Source organism: Mustelus asterias, chromosome 12 (genome assembly GCF_964213995.1).
Source record: "Mustelus asterias chromosome 12, sMusAst1.hap1.1, whole genome shotgun sequence".
Lineage (NCBI taxonomy): Eukaryota > Metazoa > Chordata > Chondrichthyes > Carcharhiniformes > Triakidae > Mustelus > Mustelus asterias.
The window spans coordinates 33,903,096-33,918,273 of NC_135812.1; the positions used below are offsets into that span (position 1 = coordinate 33,903,096).

At 47.0% G+C, this 15,178-nt stretch overlaps 1 protein-coding gene across 1 annotated transcript in view; it reads left to right on the forward strand.

Annotated features, from left to right (window-relative positions):
• tspoap1 (TSPO associated protein 1) overlaps positions 1 to 15,178 on the forward strand; it is a 286,284-nt gene that overhangs the window by 86,383 nt on the left and 184,723 nt on the right. The gene's annotated exons all lie outside the window — the stretch shown is intronic.

Sequence of the window (15,178 nt, forward strand, 5' to 3'; positions counted from 1 at the left end):
GTCATTTTATCAGTCCATCAATTGTCCATTTTGAAAATTAAAAAAAAAATAAAGTAGCCAGGCTATATATAATATATATATTCTTCTTCCTGTCCTCTGGTTAGGTCACAACCCATTTGGCTCAAGTGGTCTGCTGTTTTTTATACCCCACACAAGTCACCTCCCACTCTCCGTCATCTAATGCTACCTGCATGTTCTTCTACCTGTTCTCCTTCAATTACTTAGCCTACTTCCACTTAAAGGCATCTCATGCCTCAACATCTCCATGTGGTAACAAGTTCCAAATTCTAACCACTCTCTGGCAAAAGAATTTCTCCTGAATTCTTCATTGGAATTATTAGAGACTCTTGCATTTATGACCCCTTGATTTGAACATTCCCCCACCCCTCCACAGGTTACTAGTGATTCTTACATTTATGTCCTTTGATTTTGACTTCTCCTACAGGTTGAAACATCTTCTCTGCATCAAATTCATCAGATGAAACCTCTATTAAATCAATCCTGAGTCTTCTCTTTTCTTGAGAAAGCAGTCCCAGTATGTCATAATAATTATTACCTCTCAGTTCTGTTATCAGCCTTGTAAATGCTTGTAAAACCTTGTAAAGGTTTTTTCATCTTCTCCAGTTGTTCTTTATTCTTTTTGTAATATGGAGATCCAGAGCTATACACAGTCTACAGTCTAACAAAGATTGTAAACAATTTGAACAATATTTGCTGCATTTCAATTCTGGGAAAATGAACCTCCATTTTTGTTTTGGTTGTATTTTTTATGGTCTTTTTAACTTGTGTTGCTATTTTTAATGATTTGTGAATGTGTGTGTTTTAAGCTCATCGTTCATCTATCCCATTTAGATTCTTATTTTCCCAAGAGCATATGGCCTCCTTATCTCACTTAACAAAATGTGCTACTTCATACTTGTCCTTATTAAAAATTATTTATACATTTACGCACTTGTTCTGCAAGTTGATTGAAATGCTCCTCAGTATTAACTATGCCCTCAATTTGGAGTCATCCACAGATTTTGCAATTGTAGTTCGATTCCCAAGTCCATTTTTTTAATGTAAATTGTGAACAGCCTTGATTCCAGCACTGATGCCTGTGAAACGCCACTTCCCACCTTTACCACTCCTCAATCCGGAGTAATTTCTGTTGGAATGTTGGGCACTGTGTTCTTTTGTGGAAACTGCCCAGTGGAACTCTCCTACTCACTTTGCCTCTTCCTTCCTTAAATCTATTTCTGTGAACTCTCCTTCACTGTATCTTCCCAGAGTCTCTTCTATGTGACTATCCCACAAAATGTGCCTCCCCTCGAACATCTATATGAATCACCTCTGCAAGATTCTGCTGTGCAATGCAACTCCTCCCCTTCTTTTCAAACCCCTTCTACTTGAATAGTGTAATTTAAATTTCATTTTCTACCTTTCTCCTGCAAGACACTCTTGGTAAAGATATAAATGTTTGTGTGGTGCCCGTTACAGCTCTACTTCCCTCTTCAGTGTTAATCCTCATTAAATCCTGATGATCTTTTTCTGGAGTGACCGTGGGTGGACATGCTGGAAGTGACAGTCCAACATTACTTTTAGTAGCTCGAAGGCAGGGGAATTCTTGGGCTGTGCTAATTGTGTTGCAGTTCCCCTTCATTGCTTTGTAATAATAGCCATAGTTTAAGATCATTGGAGCTCTGAGAAGATTCGTTTGCACAACGGGAAAACTGAAACAATGAAAGGGACACTAAATTGTTCCGTGATATTTTTTTTAAAATTGTAAACTATGTCAATCAGAAAAAGAGCAAAAAGCACAACCACCCTGGCTGAACAAGGAGGCCAAGATTCATTAATTAAATGGCCAGAGGTCCGAATGAGATGGCAAAAACAAACTCAGGGACCAAACCCATTTCTAAAAGATTCAGAGAAGCAAAATTAATGAGAGCACGAGGGTGAGGTAGCAGACAGTGTGAGTTGAGGATAAATGAAATGACAGTGAAAAAAAACCCAAAATCAAAGGCAACAGATTGGAAACAGCGAACAATACTTTTACAATATGGAAGTAGCAGGTGAAAGACAAGATAGGTCTGATCAGAAGCATGTTAGGTAGAAATATTATGGAGATTATGTAATGTGCTAAATTAGTCGATTTTAGACAAACTCTGGATGCTGCCATTTTATGCCGGATTCTATGAGTGGATTCTCCAATCTCATCTATTCCCGCCTTGCTGCCAGCAAGAATGGGGAATTTGGTGTTCAGACAAAACTCCATTCACTGCAGTGGCACTGGAGAATCCCAGCCGTGGACAAGGTCAGAGGTTTGACTTCTATATAACAAGATTTCACAGAGGCATGACTCATGAGGAAAATTGAAGAATTAAATTTGTACAGGGAACTTGGACCAAGCGGAAGACACATTAGAAGCTGTAGGGAAATGACTCAGGGAGCGGGATCTAACCAGGTATTGTAGAGTTGAGTAAGGAAGATGTGAATATAGCCAGGTATTGCAGAATGGAATGATGGAGATGTGAATGGAGCCAAGTGTTGTAGAGCCGGGTATAGCTCAGGGTAAGTGTGGTGAACCATCGTTAGTTACCACTGGGGGTTGTTCTTATGTTACTGTTGGGTTAGGGTGTTGTCACTGTGGGGGTTGTATAATGTTGTTGGGTTAGGGTGTTTACCTGTTGTAAATGTTATTATGGCACATCCCGGTGGGGCCCCGCCTCCGGAGGAGAGGTATAAGACCCTCTGCTCCGGCAGGACCCCTTCAGTCTGAACTGGTGTACTCGTGTTAGTTAGTTCCATTGTTTGATAATAAAAGCCTTCAATACTGAAGCCTTGTTCCACGTGCTTGATTGTCGCGCATCAATTTTATTATCAAACAGAAAACTCTCAGCAGCAAAAAGAGAGTATGGAACAGATCTTGAAACCAGATCGTCTGGCGTTGGACCCACGTGCGGTCGGTGCCGCTAACACCTTCGACCACTGGTGGAAGTGTTTCGAAGACTACCTGGCAGCCTCTGTAGCTATTACTACAGACAGCGACAAACTCCAAGTCCTCCACGCAAGGGTAAGCGACACGATTTATCTCGCGATTCGTGCGGCCACCACTTACCCGAGGGCCGTCGAGCTCTTGAAGAAACGATACACGAAACCACCCAACGAGATACACGCTCGTTACCTCCTCGCTACACGACGTCGGCAGTCGGGCGAAACCATGGAGGACTACGCCAATGAGCTCCTGCAGCTTGCCAGGGGTTGCGATTGTAAAGACGTATCAGCCGAACAATACATGTACGACCTCGCCCGAGACGCTTTCGTAGCAGGGGTAGGGTCCTCGTACATCCGGCTTAAGTTACTGGAGAAAGGGAACCTCGACTTGATCCAAGCGATGGAGATGGCTGAGATGCTGGAAGCGGCGTCGAAAAGCTTGGCTCTGTACCCCGAGGACCACGTGGAGACAACGTGGCAAGAGCAAGCTCAAATCCCTCCTCGCCCCGCGGGCTCGCGCTCCCATATCGATCCGACGACGGCGGCAGCTCCAGGCGGCCAGCGATGCTATTTTTGCGGTGGGGCCAAGCATCCACGGCAACAGTGTCCGGCAAAAACGGCAATCTGCAGCCAGTGCGGTAAAAAAGGCCACTATGGTAAAGTTTGCAGGTCGAAGTCCAAAAACGGCAGTGCAGCTTGTAACCCTCCAGAGCGGAGACAATCTCCTTCGGCGTCGCAGTACCCACGAGGTCCGACCACGTGCGAATCCAGGACGGCGCCATCGTGGCTGACGGAGGAGGAGGAAGACCACCAGGAGTCGCTACGTTTGGCGCCCTCGCACACGTGCGATTCATGGGGGCGGCCATCATGGTCCACGACGACTAGGAGCGACCAGCAGGGGTCCTCAGCATCAACATCGGCGGCATGCAGTGACGCCCAGGGGCCAACGGTGGCGTCGATCTCCCTAGACCAGACTAAGCACCACAGGCTTGAGAATTCAATGATGGATATTAAGGTAAATGGTCGTACTGTGAATTGTCTGTTTGACAGTGGGAGCACCGAGAGTTTCATACACCCTGACACTGCTAAAAGGTGTGGACTCCGGGTTCTACCTGCCAAGCAGACAATTTCCATGGCATCACGGTCCCGGTCTGTACCGATCCAAGGACGATGTATGGTAACTCTAGAGGTACAGGGCACAATTTACGAGCAATACAGGCTCCTTGTGTTACCTCACCTTTGTGCGCCAATTCTCCTCGGACTAAATTTTATGGTCCACATGAAGAGTGTGATCCTACAGTACGGTGGGCCACTCCCTTCACTGGCAGTAGGGAATCAGCCGCAGCCTCCAAATTGCCCAAAGCGCCCCGCATGCAATCTTTCCACTCTGAAAATCACTACACCATCCTTATTTAAGAATCTGATACCAGGCTGCAAGCCCATCGCTACTAAGAGTAGGCGTTACAGCGCTGAAGACCGGATCTTTATTAGATCTGAGGTTCAGCGGCTCCTCAAGGAAGGGATCATACAGGCCAGTGCTAGTCCGTGGAGAGCGCAGGTCGTGGTAGTCAAAAGCGGGAACAAACCTCGGATGGTCATCGACTACAGTCAGACCATTAACCGTTATACGCAGCTGGATGCGTATCCTCTCCCGCGCATTTCTGATATGGTCAATCAGATTGCACAGTACCGAGTGTTCTCTACCATAGACCTTAAGTCCGCCTACCATCAACTCCCCATCCGCCCAGAGGACCGACAATATACGGCTTTTGAGGCGGATGGTCGTCTATACCATTTCCTCAGGGTTCCATTTGGTGTCACCAATGGGGTCTCGGTCTTCCAGCGTGCTATGGACCGAATGGTGGACCAGAACGGGTTGCGGGCTACCTTCCCGTACCTGGATAACGTCACCATCTGCGGCCATGACCAGCAGGACCATGACACGAATCTCCAACACTTTCTGTGCACTGCATCTCGCCTGAATCTGACCTATAACAGGGAGAAGTGCGTATTCCGTACGCGCAGGTTAGCCATCCTTGGATACGTGGTGGAAAACGGGGTCATTGGCCCTGATCCAGACCGTATGCGCCCCCTTACTGAACTTCCCTTGCCCGCTAGCACGAAAGCACTGAGGAGATGCCTCGGGTTCTTTTCGTACTATGCGCAGTGGGTCCCCAACTACGCGGACAAAGCTCGTCCGCTCATCAAGTCCACGACCTTCCCACTCACGCCGGAGGCCCAATTGGCCTTCAAGGCTTTGAAAAGCGACATTTCGAAAGCCACGATGCACGCGGTGGATGAATCCATCCCTTTCCAGGTGGAGAGTGATGCATCTGATTTCGCCCTAGCCGCCACACTAAACCAGGCAGGCAGGCCTGTCGCGTTCTTTTCCCGCACCCTTCAAGGCCCCGAAATTCGGCACTCAGCGGTGGAGAAGGAGGCTCAGGCCATTGTGGAGGCAGTCAGACACTGGCGCCATTACCTGGCGGGGAAGCGGTTCACTCTGATCACGGATCAACGATCCGTGGCGTTTATGTTCAGTAACACGCAGAGGGGCAAGATCAAGAACGATAAGATCTTGCGGTGGAGAATTGAGCTCTCCACCTATAATTACGATATTATGTATCGTCCAGGGAAGCTCAATGAGCCCTCGGATGCCCTCTCGCGCGGAACATGCGCCATCATGCAGGAGGACCGCTTGAAGGCCCTCCACAATGACCTGTGTCATCCTGGAGTCACCCGACTCTACCACTTCGTCAAAGCCCGCAACCTGCCCTACTCGGTGGAGGATGTCAGGTCAGTGACGAGAAGCTGTCGGATTTGCGCAGAATGCAAACCGCACTTTTATCGACCAGACCGGGCACAATTGGTCAAGGCCACTCGCCCTTTCGAGAGGCTGAGTGTGGATTTTAAGGGCCCCCTTCCCTCAACGGACCGGAACGTCTATTTCCTCAACATAATAGATGAGTATTCCCGGTTCCCGTTTGTTGTCCCCTGTGCGGACACGTCGACTGCCACCGTCATTAAGGCATTCAGTGAGCTTTTTACCCTGTTCGGGTACCCCTGCTACATTCATAGCGACAGGGGCTCGTCGTTCATGAGCAACGACTTGAGGCAATTCCTGCTCTCATTCGGGATTGCCTCTAGTAGAACCACGAGCTACAACCCTAGGGGTAACGGACAGGTGGAAAGGGAGAATGCTACAGTCTGGAAGGCTGTCCTACTGGCACTGAAATCCAGGAGCCTTCCAGTCTCCCGTTGGCAGGAGGTCCTTCCAAATGCGCTCCATTCTATCCGCTCCCTCCTGTGTACGGCAACCAATGCTACTCCCCACGAGAGGATGTTCTCATTCCCTCGGAAGTCGTCCTCGGGGATCTCATTACCAGCCTGGTTGACGTACCCAGGACCCGTCCTTCTGCGGCGACATGTGAGGGCTCGCAGGTCCGACCCCTTGGTCGAACCGGTCCAACTCCTCCACGCCAACCCTCAGTATGCCTATGTGGCATATCCTGACGGGCGAGAGGACACTGTCTCCATTCGAGACCTGGCGCCCGCAGGGGACGTAGCAACTCCTGTCGCTCCCATACCCCCTGTCACGAATCCCCTACTACTTATTTCTTCCCCAGACGTGGCGCGGTCAGCACCGGGACCAGTGCATAACAGTTATACTCCCATGTACAGCTTGCCTGAGACTCGGAGATCGGCGCCACCACCGAAGGTTCCAGGATCCCCTGCACCATCGCCTCACCAGGGCCAACCGGCCCGGGAGTCCTTGAGGGGACAGCCGGACGCTGTTTTGGAGAGAACGCCACCGCAAGCACCTGCTCCGGTTTCGCAACCGGTGTTGAGGAGATCACAGCGACGGTGCGGTCCTCCAGACCGTCTGGACTTGTGAATTTTGTACATATGACCTGTTTTTTGCACCCCGCCGGCCTTTGTTTTTAAAGGAGGGGTGAATGTTGAGAACCATCGTTAGTTACCACTGGGGGTTGTTCTTATATTACTGTTGGGTTAGGGTGTTGTCACTGTGGGGGTTGTATAATGTTGTTGGGTTAGGGTGTTTACCTGTTGTAAATGTTATTATGGCACATCCCGGTGGGGCCCCGCCTCCGGAGGAGAGGTATAAGACCCTCTGCTCCGGCAGGACCCCTTCAGTCTGAACTGGTGTACTCGTGTTAGTTAGTTCCATTGTTTGATAATAAAAGCCTTCAATACTGAAGCCTTGTTCCACGTGCTTGATTGTCGCGCATCAGTAAGGGACTGAATTCGCCAAGAAATTGCTGAAATGGCAGTGATGTTGAAACACCTTGGATTTACGCTGGATACTGGTGGAATTATGGAACTCCTTTATACTCTTGAACTCAGTTGCTCCTGAGCACTGTCTCTGATTATTTTAATTAATGAAATCTCAAAATTGCTTCATTAGGGGAAATGTAGTTTATTAAACTTTTGAACTTTCTCTTCCCTCAAAAAAGGTACAAGCATTTTCTCTGGGTGCTGAAATTTGCATTGATTTTCCTCCATTCCTTTGAATTTGTGCTTCCTGACTGAGAGTAATATGTACTTAATCTTGATGTCCAATCTCTGCATATAATCAAGGTAACATCATAGTTTTTAAAGAAATCCTTAATATTGCTTGTTAAAAATAATTTCTTAAAACATTTGTACAAAGAGACTTGAATGAATTGAGTGTTCCTGCTACCACCGTGCCAGGATTTACCTCATTTTCTTGGAAGTATGTTGTAGTCTTTGCCTTGAACTTCTCCAATCTGTTAGTGTACAGTATGTTCCTCATCCTCTGCTGAACAGTGTTGTGTGGAAAAGCGAGCATGTTGCAACGTGGGGGTGGAAGCAGTAGAGTGACCACATGGCACACTTCCGTATGGTACAGGGGAGAATTTGTTCCGGTACATGAGCTCAGAAAGGGAGGTTAGATGTGCCAGGATTATTTACTGATCCAGTTAAAGCAGTGACTGAAGTCTGTAGCAGGTGAGTTGTCAGCAAATATTGTGCTCCCAGAGCAACAATTAATATAATTAGAATTAAACGCAAGGCTGCTCCATCCTTCAGTGGCTCCATAATCAAGTGTTTACAGACATAAGAGGTAATTTGGGTGCTCAATTCTCTCATCCTCCATATAAGATATTTCATCAGCAGGGTGAGTAAGCATCCACCCCCATCACCCACACAAATTCTGGCAGTTCATTGGCCAGGGTGGAAGCACTAAGGAACATTCAGGCAATCTGACATATTTATGATAGTTCCACCTATGGTTTTATTTTTATTGCTGCACAGCTCACCAGTTTGATAGCTCACATTTTAAGTGCACATCCTGTTTTAGTGTTGTGGTAGGCTGCTGTATGTAGGCATTAAGTGTGCAAATTCCAGCAGGGATAGCGACCAGAGTTGTGAATTATGGTTCCTGAGCCCTCATGAGATTGACTGTAAACCCTCGACAAATCAAAAAGTTTTATTTGTTAGTGTCACAAGAAGGCTTACATTAACACTGCAATGAAGTTACTGTGAAAATCCCCTAGTCACCACACCCCAGCCCCTGTTTGGGTACACTGAGGGAGAATTTAGCACGACCAATGCACCCAATGTCTTTAACAAGAGTTAAATGTGGGAAGCACCTCAACAAACTGAACCTCGGGTTGGGTGCATTGGCCATGATAAATTCTCCGTCAGTGTACCCGATGAGGCACCGGAGTGTGACGACTAGGGGATTTTCACAGTGACTTCATTGCAGGGTTAATGTAAGCCAATTTGTGACACTAACAAACTTTAAAAAAGCTTGGATTTCATCTTTTGTTTTTCGTTATTTCTTTTTCTCCTACTCTGGCTATGTCTCGCACCATGCCTCGGCACAAAAGCGTTCTGATGACCCAGTTAATGTTGCACAAAAGTATGCAATAGTTCTTTGGGATAACTACCTCTGTTTTTTTTTCTTCCCTCCCTGTGATTTGATCATTATTTGGTATCTTTTCCAAGGCACAACATCTGAAACCTGGGGTGCTGCAACGACCTAACCATTCAGTTGTACGGCATATATTGTGCTGACTTTCACCCAGGTCTCTAGTCTGCTGTTTTATTCTGGCTTCCTCCAACCCTCATTGGCCACACCCTCGCAAAAATACTTGTGTTTATAGAGCACCTTTTCGGATCTCAGGATAACCCCAAGTGTTTTACGGGGCAATAAAGTCATTTTGAAGTATTGTCACTGTTGTAATGGAAGCGTGGAACATAGGAATTCAGAGCGGAAGTAGGAAATTCAGCCCTTCGAGCCTGTAATTCAGCCAATTCCCATTCCACAAGGTTAATCGACAGTAAGGTGATAACCAGATATTCTGTTTTGGGTGTTGGTTGAGGGTTTAATATTTGACAGAATGCCAGGGATAACTCACCAGCTAGTGTGATCTTTTATATCCACCTGAGAGGGCAAACTGAACTTTGGTTTAATAGCTCATCCAAATGATGGCACCTCCGACAGTATAGCACTCCCTTAGTATGGCACTGAAGCTTGCGAGGGATACCACGGCCACATTCAAGACTTTTTGCAAATATATTACGAGAAAGAGAATGTAGGTTCCTTAAAAACAGACGTGGGTGATAGCTTACTTAAATAACAGCTCTGTATTGTTTTTTTATGTCAGGGAATGTGGATGCGGTATCAGAAATACAAGGAAAAAACAAGGGCAGCAAACCAAATCGATTAAAGTAAAACAATGATGATGGAGAAAGTAATAAGATAAATGACAGACAAATCTACAGATCCTGATGGATTTCGCCCCAGTGTGTTAAAACAAGTATGTGAGAGAACCTTCCAAAACACTCTTGATTCAGGAATTGTGCACTTGGATTGAAAAACTGCCAAGGTCACTCCATCATTTGAGAAGGGCAGGAAAGACAAACTCGGAAACTGAAGACTTATTGGTCTAACCTTAGTTGAAGGGAAATTGCTAGAAACAATTTTATTAGAGGCAAAGGACAACATTTTTTCTACCGAGGAGGATGGCTTGTGTTGGGAATGTACCCAACTCGTCAGACCCGACTCAGTTTAACGGACCCCATCACTGCCCAATCTTCACTCTGGGGAGGCGGGGGTGGTATAGAGTTGAGTCGCCAACCCTTGAAGCAGACCATAGACGATCACGGGGATGGGTGAGTGTCGTGACTAGGTGGTTAGAAGGCCCACATCAGTTCTCTCGGACTTAGTCTTAGTCGTATTAGAAGAGGTTAGGCCCTCTAGGCTTCACCCCTCACACCCCCTCTCCACCCCACTTCCCATATCCTCCAAACCCCCTCCATTGCGGCCATGTACCTTCTATGCCATCTCTATGCCATTTCCATTCCCTTCATGTCCCCTCCGTGCTCCTCCTTAGCCTTCATTCCATCTCTATTCTCCCGCCATTCCCTCCATACCTCCTCCATGCTCCCTCTATAGTCTCCCTGTCCCCTCCTCCCTCTCCTACCCCCCCATATATCCTTCATGGCCTCCATTCAGAAATGTTCTTTGTAAAAAACCCTGCTGTTCCTGCAGCCCTATGTAAGCATCAATCAGGCAGGGCATTTGTACTGTAACAGAAGCTTTTATCACTTTGCACCTCGTAATGTTTTCCAAATTAACATTTAGACATTGACAAAAGATATCATAGAAAAAATAACATCACCAATAAGGATGCCAATCAAACAAAAATACTCCATTCAGTTGTGAAAACAGAGCCGCTACAGCATATGTAAGTCTTGGCGGTCAGCCAAGCATTCGTAGTGAGCACAAATAGAGAACCCAGAGTATTGGCCATTTGTTTCTGCTGAAATAGTTTACAGGTGGGCTCATTATGAATGAACACTCCTGGCACAGCTGCACAACGATACACCCTCATCTGGGAAGAAGAGTGCAATCCGGGGGATCTCAGGGATGCTATATTTGTGACCAGCTTCAAGAAACGATGCAATCTGATTCTTCCCACATTCTTCTCCAGGAAATATCATTCCCCGGATCCTCCTCACCACCTCCTTTCAATAAAAATCTAAATCTTGAGTGTGGCTGTGGCCAACTCAAACAGTACAACTTTCCTCTTCCCTGCACCCAAACTGTTTCCCTTACCTTGGCCTCATGAATTTAAATTGTTGCGATGGTGGTATTTGAACCCTCGTCCCCAGAACTTTAGCTTGGGGGACTCTGGATTATTCGTTCAGTGACTTCACCACTATCTTTCTCCCTTAAAAGGTCTCAGGGAGAACTACTGTTGAAATGCTTCATCAGTAAATTCCTGCGGGCTGATGGGGTTGGAGGTGCCATCAACTGTGGCCACTGATACTAAACTGGCTGCTTTATACTCTGAAAAAAGACATTGCAGCCATCACTGGGCTGTTCATGGGAATGGCTGTAATTATATTTTAATCAACATCACAACTTCGGAGAGACAGAAATTAAGTCTGCCTGGAGTAGATAAGTGTTGAGTCATTGTGCAGGAGATGTGAAGAGTACTGCTGGACACAGTGCAGACTGATTGTAGCTGGTACGTAAGAGATGCAAACAAGAGAAACACAAGTGCCAAACAATGCGAATCACCATCTCTTCATTTTCTCCTCATTTTCACCCTTGTCTTTGAGCTGGAGATTTTTGCTGGGACTCAATTCCATAGGCACCAATCACCATCCAGTATTTCTACCAAATTTTCATGGTAGTTAGAAAAGAATCCCCCACAGTGCAGAAGGAGGCCATTCGGCCCATCGAGTCTGCACCGCCCACAATTCCCGTAACCCCACATGTTTACCCTGCTAATCCCCTGACACGAAGGGTCAATTTAGCATGGTCAATTAATCTAATCCACACATCTTTGGACTGTGGGAGGAAACCAGAGCACCCGGAGGAAACCCACGCAGACACGGGGAGAATGTGAAAATTCCACACAGACAGTGACCTGAGGCCAGAATTGAACCCAGGTCCCTGGTGCTGTGAGGCAGCAGCGCTAACCACTGTGTCACTGTGCTGCCCCACATTGGACGTTCAGTTGTTGTGAGTTAGCCAATTGCAGCTTCTCCGCATAGACAGACATCCAGCAGGAGTCAGGATGTGCAAAATCTGGCTTTTGTTTTTACCCGCCTCTTGCCAAGGCTTTTAAGGGCAAGAAAACTTTAAATAGGGACAGTGCAACGGGTGGAATCAGGGTTTTAATTCTGAAATTTTACTTGATGCTAATGAAAATTTATAGTATTACAATTCCCCTCATTATTAATGAGGGAAATATCAAACCAAATCCTTCCAAACAGACCCACAGGACAATGCCACCCTCATGGGGCTGCCAGAGAAGTCCTGTGGGAAGGAGAAAGGAAGACAATAAGAGTACATCCTAAGCAAAGGACAAACAAAGCACAGTTTAATGGGTCGCGATGACAGTTCGAGATGTAATTATAAGTTTTTGTGATGACAAACAACTTACAAACTATTTTATCTGTGGAATTTATCCGCAATATGTATCTCTATATTTTGCGAAATGTTGACTGCTAAAAGTATTATATGATGGAATGCATCACCATCACGGTGTTGAAAGAATACTTCCCCTTGCGAAACACTTGATCGCCCCGGCACCCTTAGCAGTACGCCACTCCAGTCTGTTGCTGTTGGGTTTGTCCATAAATCTCCTTACCTTCCAAACTCCCAACCTAATTTTAAGGAGTGGAAGATGCAGTGCATGAGTTTTATTAGCGTGGGGTGGCCTTTGCACACCAGTTACCACAGGTGCTAGGGTTTGACAGGACAAGACTTTGGCCCAATGACAAAGGAGTCCAAGATGACTGGAGATCAGACTCCACAATATGAGCTTAGGACTTACTCCTCTTGTCTTCCTTTCTCCTCCCCACAGGACTCTCTGGCAGCCCCATGAGGGTGGCACTGCCTGTGGGTCTGTTTGGAAGGATTTGGATCCACGTGGCGGGCGGCCAAAGCGCTGCTTCATAATAATGCTGCCCAGTGTGCCCACTCTTTAAACAGTCACCGCTCTGTGTTCCCGTTCTTTAAACTGTCACTGCTCTGCGTGCCCGCTCTTTAAACAGTCGTCGCTCTGTGTTCCCAATCTTTAAACTCTCCATGCTCTGTGTTCCCACTCTTTAAACTGTCCCCGCTCTGTGTTCCCACTCTTTAAACTGTCCCCGCTCTGTGGTCCTGCTCTTTAAACTGTCCCCGCTCTGTGTTCCCACTCTTTAAACAGTCGTCGCTCTGTGTTCCCAATCTTTAAACTCTCCCTGCTCTGTGTTCCCACTCTTTAAACTGTCCCCGCTCTGTGTTCCCACTCTTTAAACTGTCCCCGCTCTGTGGTCCTGCTCTTTAAACTGTCCCCGCTCTGTGTTCCCACTCTTTAAACTGTCACCGCTCTGTGTTCCCATTCTTTAAACTGTCGTCGCTCTGTGTTCCCACTCTTTAAACTGTCACTGCACTGTTTTCCCGCTCTTTAAACTGTCGTCACTCTGTGTTCCTGCTCTTTAAACTGTCGTCGCTCTGTGTTCCCGCTCTTTAAACTGTCATCACTCTGTGTTCCTGCTCTTTAAACTGTCGTCGCTCTGTGTTCCCACTCTTTAAACTGTCGTCGCCCTGTGTTCCCACTCTTTAAACTGTCGCCGCTCTGTGTTCCCGCTCTTTAACTGTCCCCGCTCTGTGTTCCTGCTCTTTAAACTGTCGTCGCTCTGTGTTCCCACTCTTTAAACTGTCGTCGCTCTGTGTTCCCACTCTTTAAACTGTCGTCGCTCTGTGTTCCTGCTCTTTAAACTCTCCCTGCTCTGTGGCCCTGCTCTTTAAACAGTCGCCGCTAAGTGTTCCTGCTGTTTAAACTGTCGCCGCTCTGTGTTCCTGGTCTTTGACCTGTCACCGTTCTCTGTTCCCGCTCTTTAAACTGTCGCCGCTCTGTGTTCCTGCTCTTTAAACTGTTGCCACTCTGTGTTCCTGCTGTTTAAACTGTCACTGCTCTTTAAACGGTCACCGCTCTGTGTTCCTGCTCTTTACCCTGTCACCGCTCTGTATTCCTGCTCTTTAAACTGTCACCACTCTGTGTGCCCACTCTTGAAACTGTTGCCGCTCTGTTTTCCCACTCTTTCAACTTTCGCCGCTCTGAGTTCCTGCTCTTCGAACTGTCACCGCTCTGTGTTCCCGCTCTTTAAACTGTCGTCGCTCTGTGTTCCTGCTCTTTAAACTGTCATCGCTCTGTGTTCCCACTCTTTAAACTGTCGTCGCTCTGTGTTCCTGCTCTTAAAACTGTCACCGCTCTGTGTTCCTGCTCTTTAAACTGTCGTCGCTCTGTGTTCCCACTCTTTAAACCGTCGTCGCTCTGTGTTCGCATTCTTTAAACTGTCACCGCTCTGTGTTCCTGCTCTTTAAACTGTCGTCGCTCTGTGTTCCCACTCTTTAAACCGTCGTCGCTCTGTGTTCGCATTCTTTAAACTGTCACCGCTCTGTGTTCCTGCTCTTTAAACTGTCGTCGCTCTGTGTTCCCACTCTTTAAACTGTCGTCGCTCTGTGTTCCTGCTCTTTAAACTGTCACCGCTCTGTGTTCCCACTCTTTAAACTGTCGTCGCTCTGTGTTCCCACTCTTTAAACTGTCGTCGCTCTGTGTTCCCACTCTTTAAACTGTCGTCGCTCTGTGTTCCTGCTCTTTAAACTGTCACCGCTCTGTGTTCCCACTCTTTAAACTGTCGTCGCTCTGTGTTCCCACTCTTTAAACTGTCACCGCTCTGTGTTCCCGTTCTTTAAACTGTCGTCGCTGTGTTCCTGCTCTTTAAACTGTCGCCGCTCTGTGTTCCTGCTCTTTAAACTGTCACCGCTCTGTGTTTCTTCTCTTTAAACTATCGCCGCTGTGTGTTCCTGCTCTTTAAACTGTAATCGCTCCATGTTCCCACTCTTTAAACTGTGACCGCTCCATGTTCCCACTCTTTAAACTGTCACCGCTCTGTGTTCCCGCTCTTTGAACTGTCGCCACTGTGTGGTCCTGCTCTTTAAACTGTCGCCGCTAAGTGTTCCTGCTGTTTAAACTGTCGCCGCTCTGTTCCTGGTCTTTGACCTGTCACCGCTCTCTGTTCCCGCTCTTTTAACTGTTGTCACTCTGTGTTCCTGCTCTTTAAACTGTCGCCATTCTGTGCTGCTGCTCTTTAAACTGTCGCCGCTCTGTGTTCCCGCTCTTTAAACTGTCACCACTCTGTGTTCCTGCTC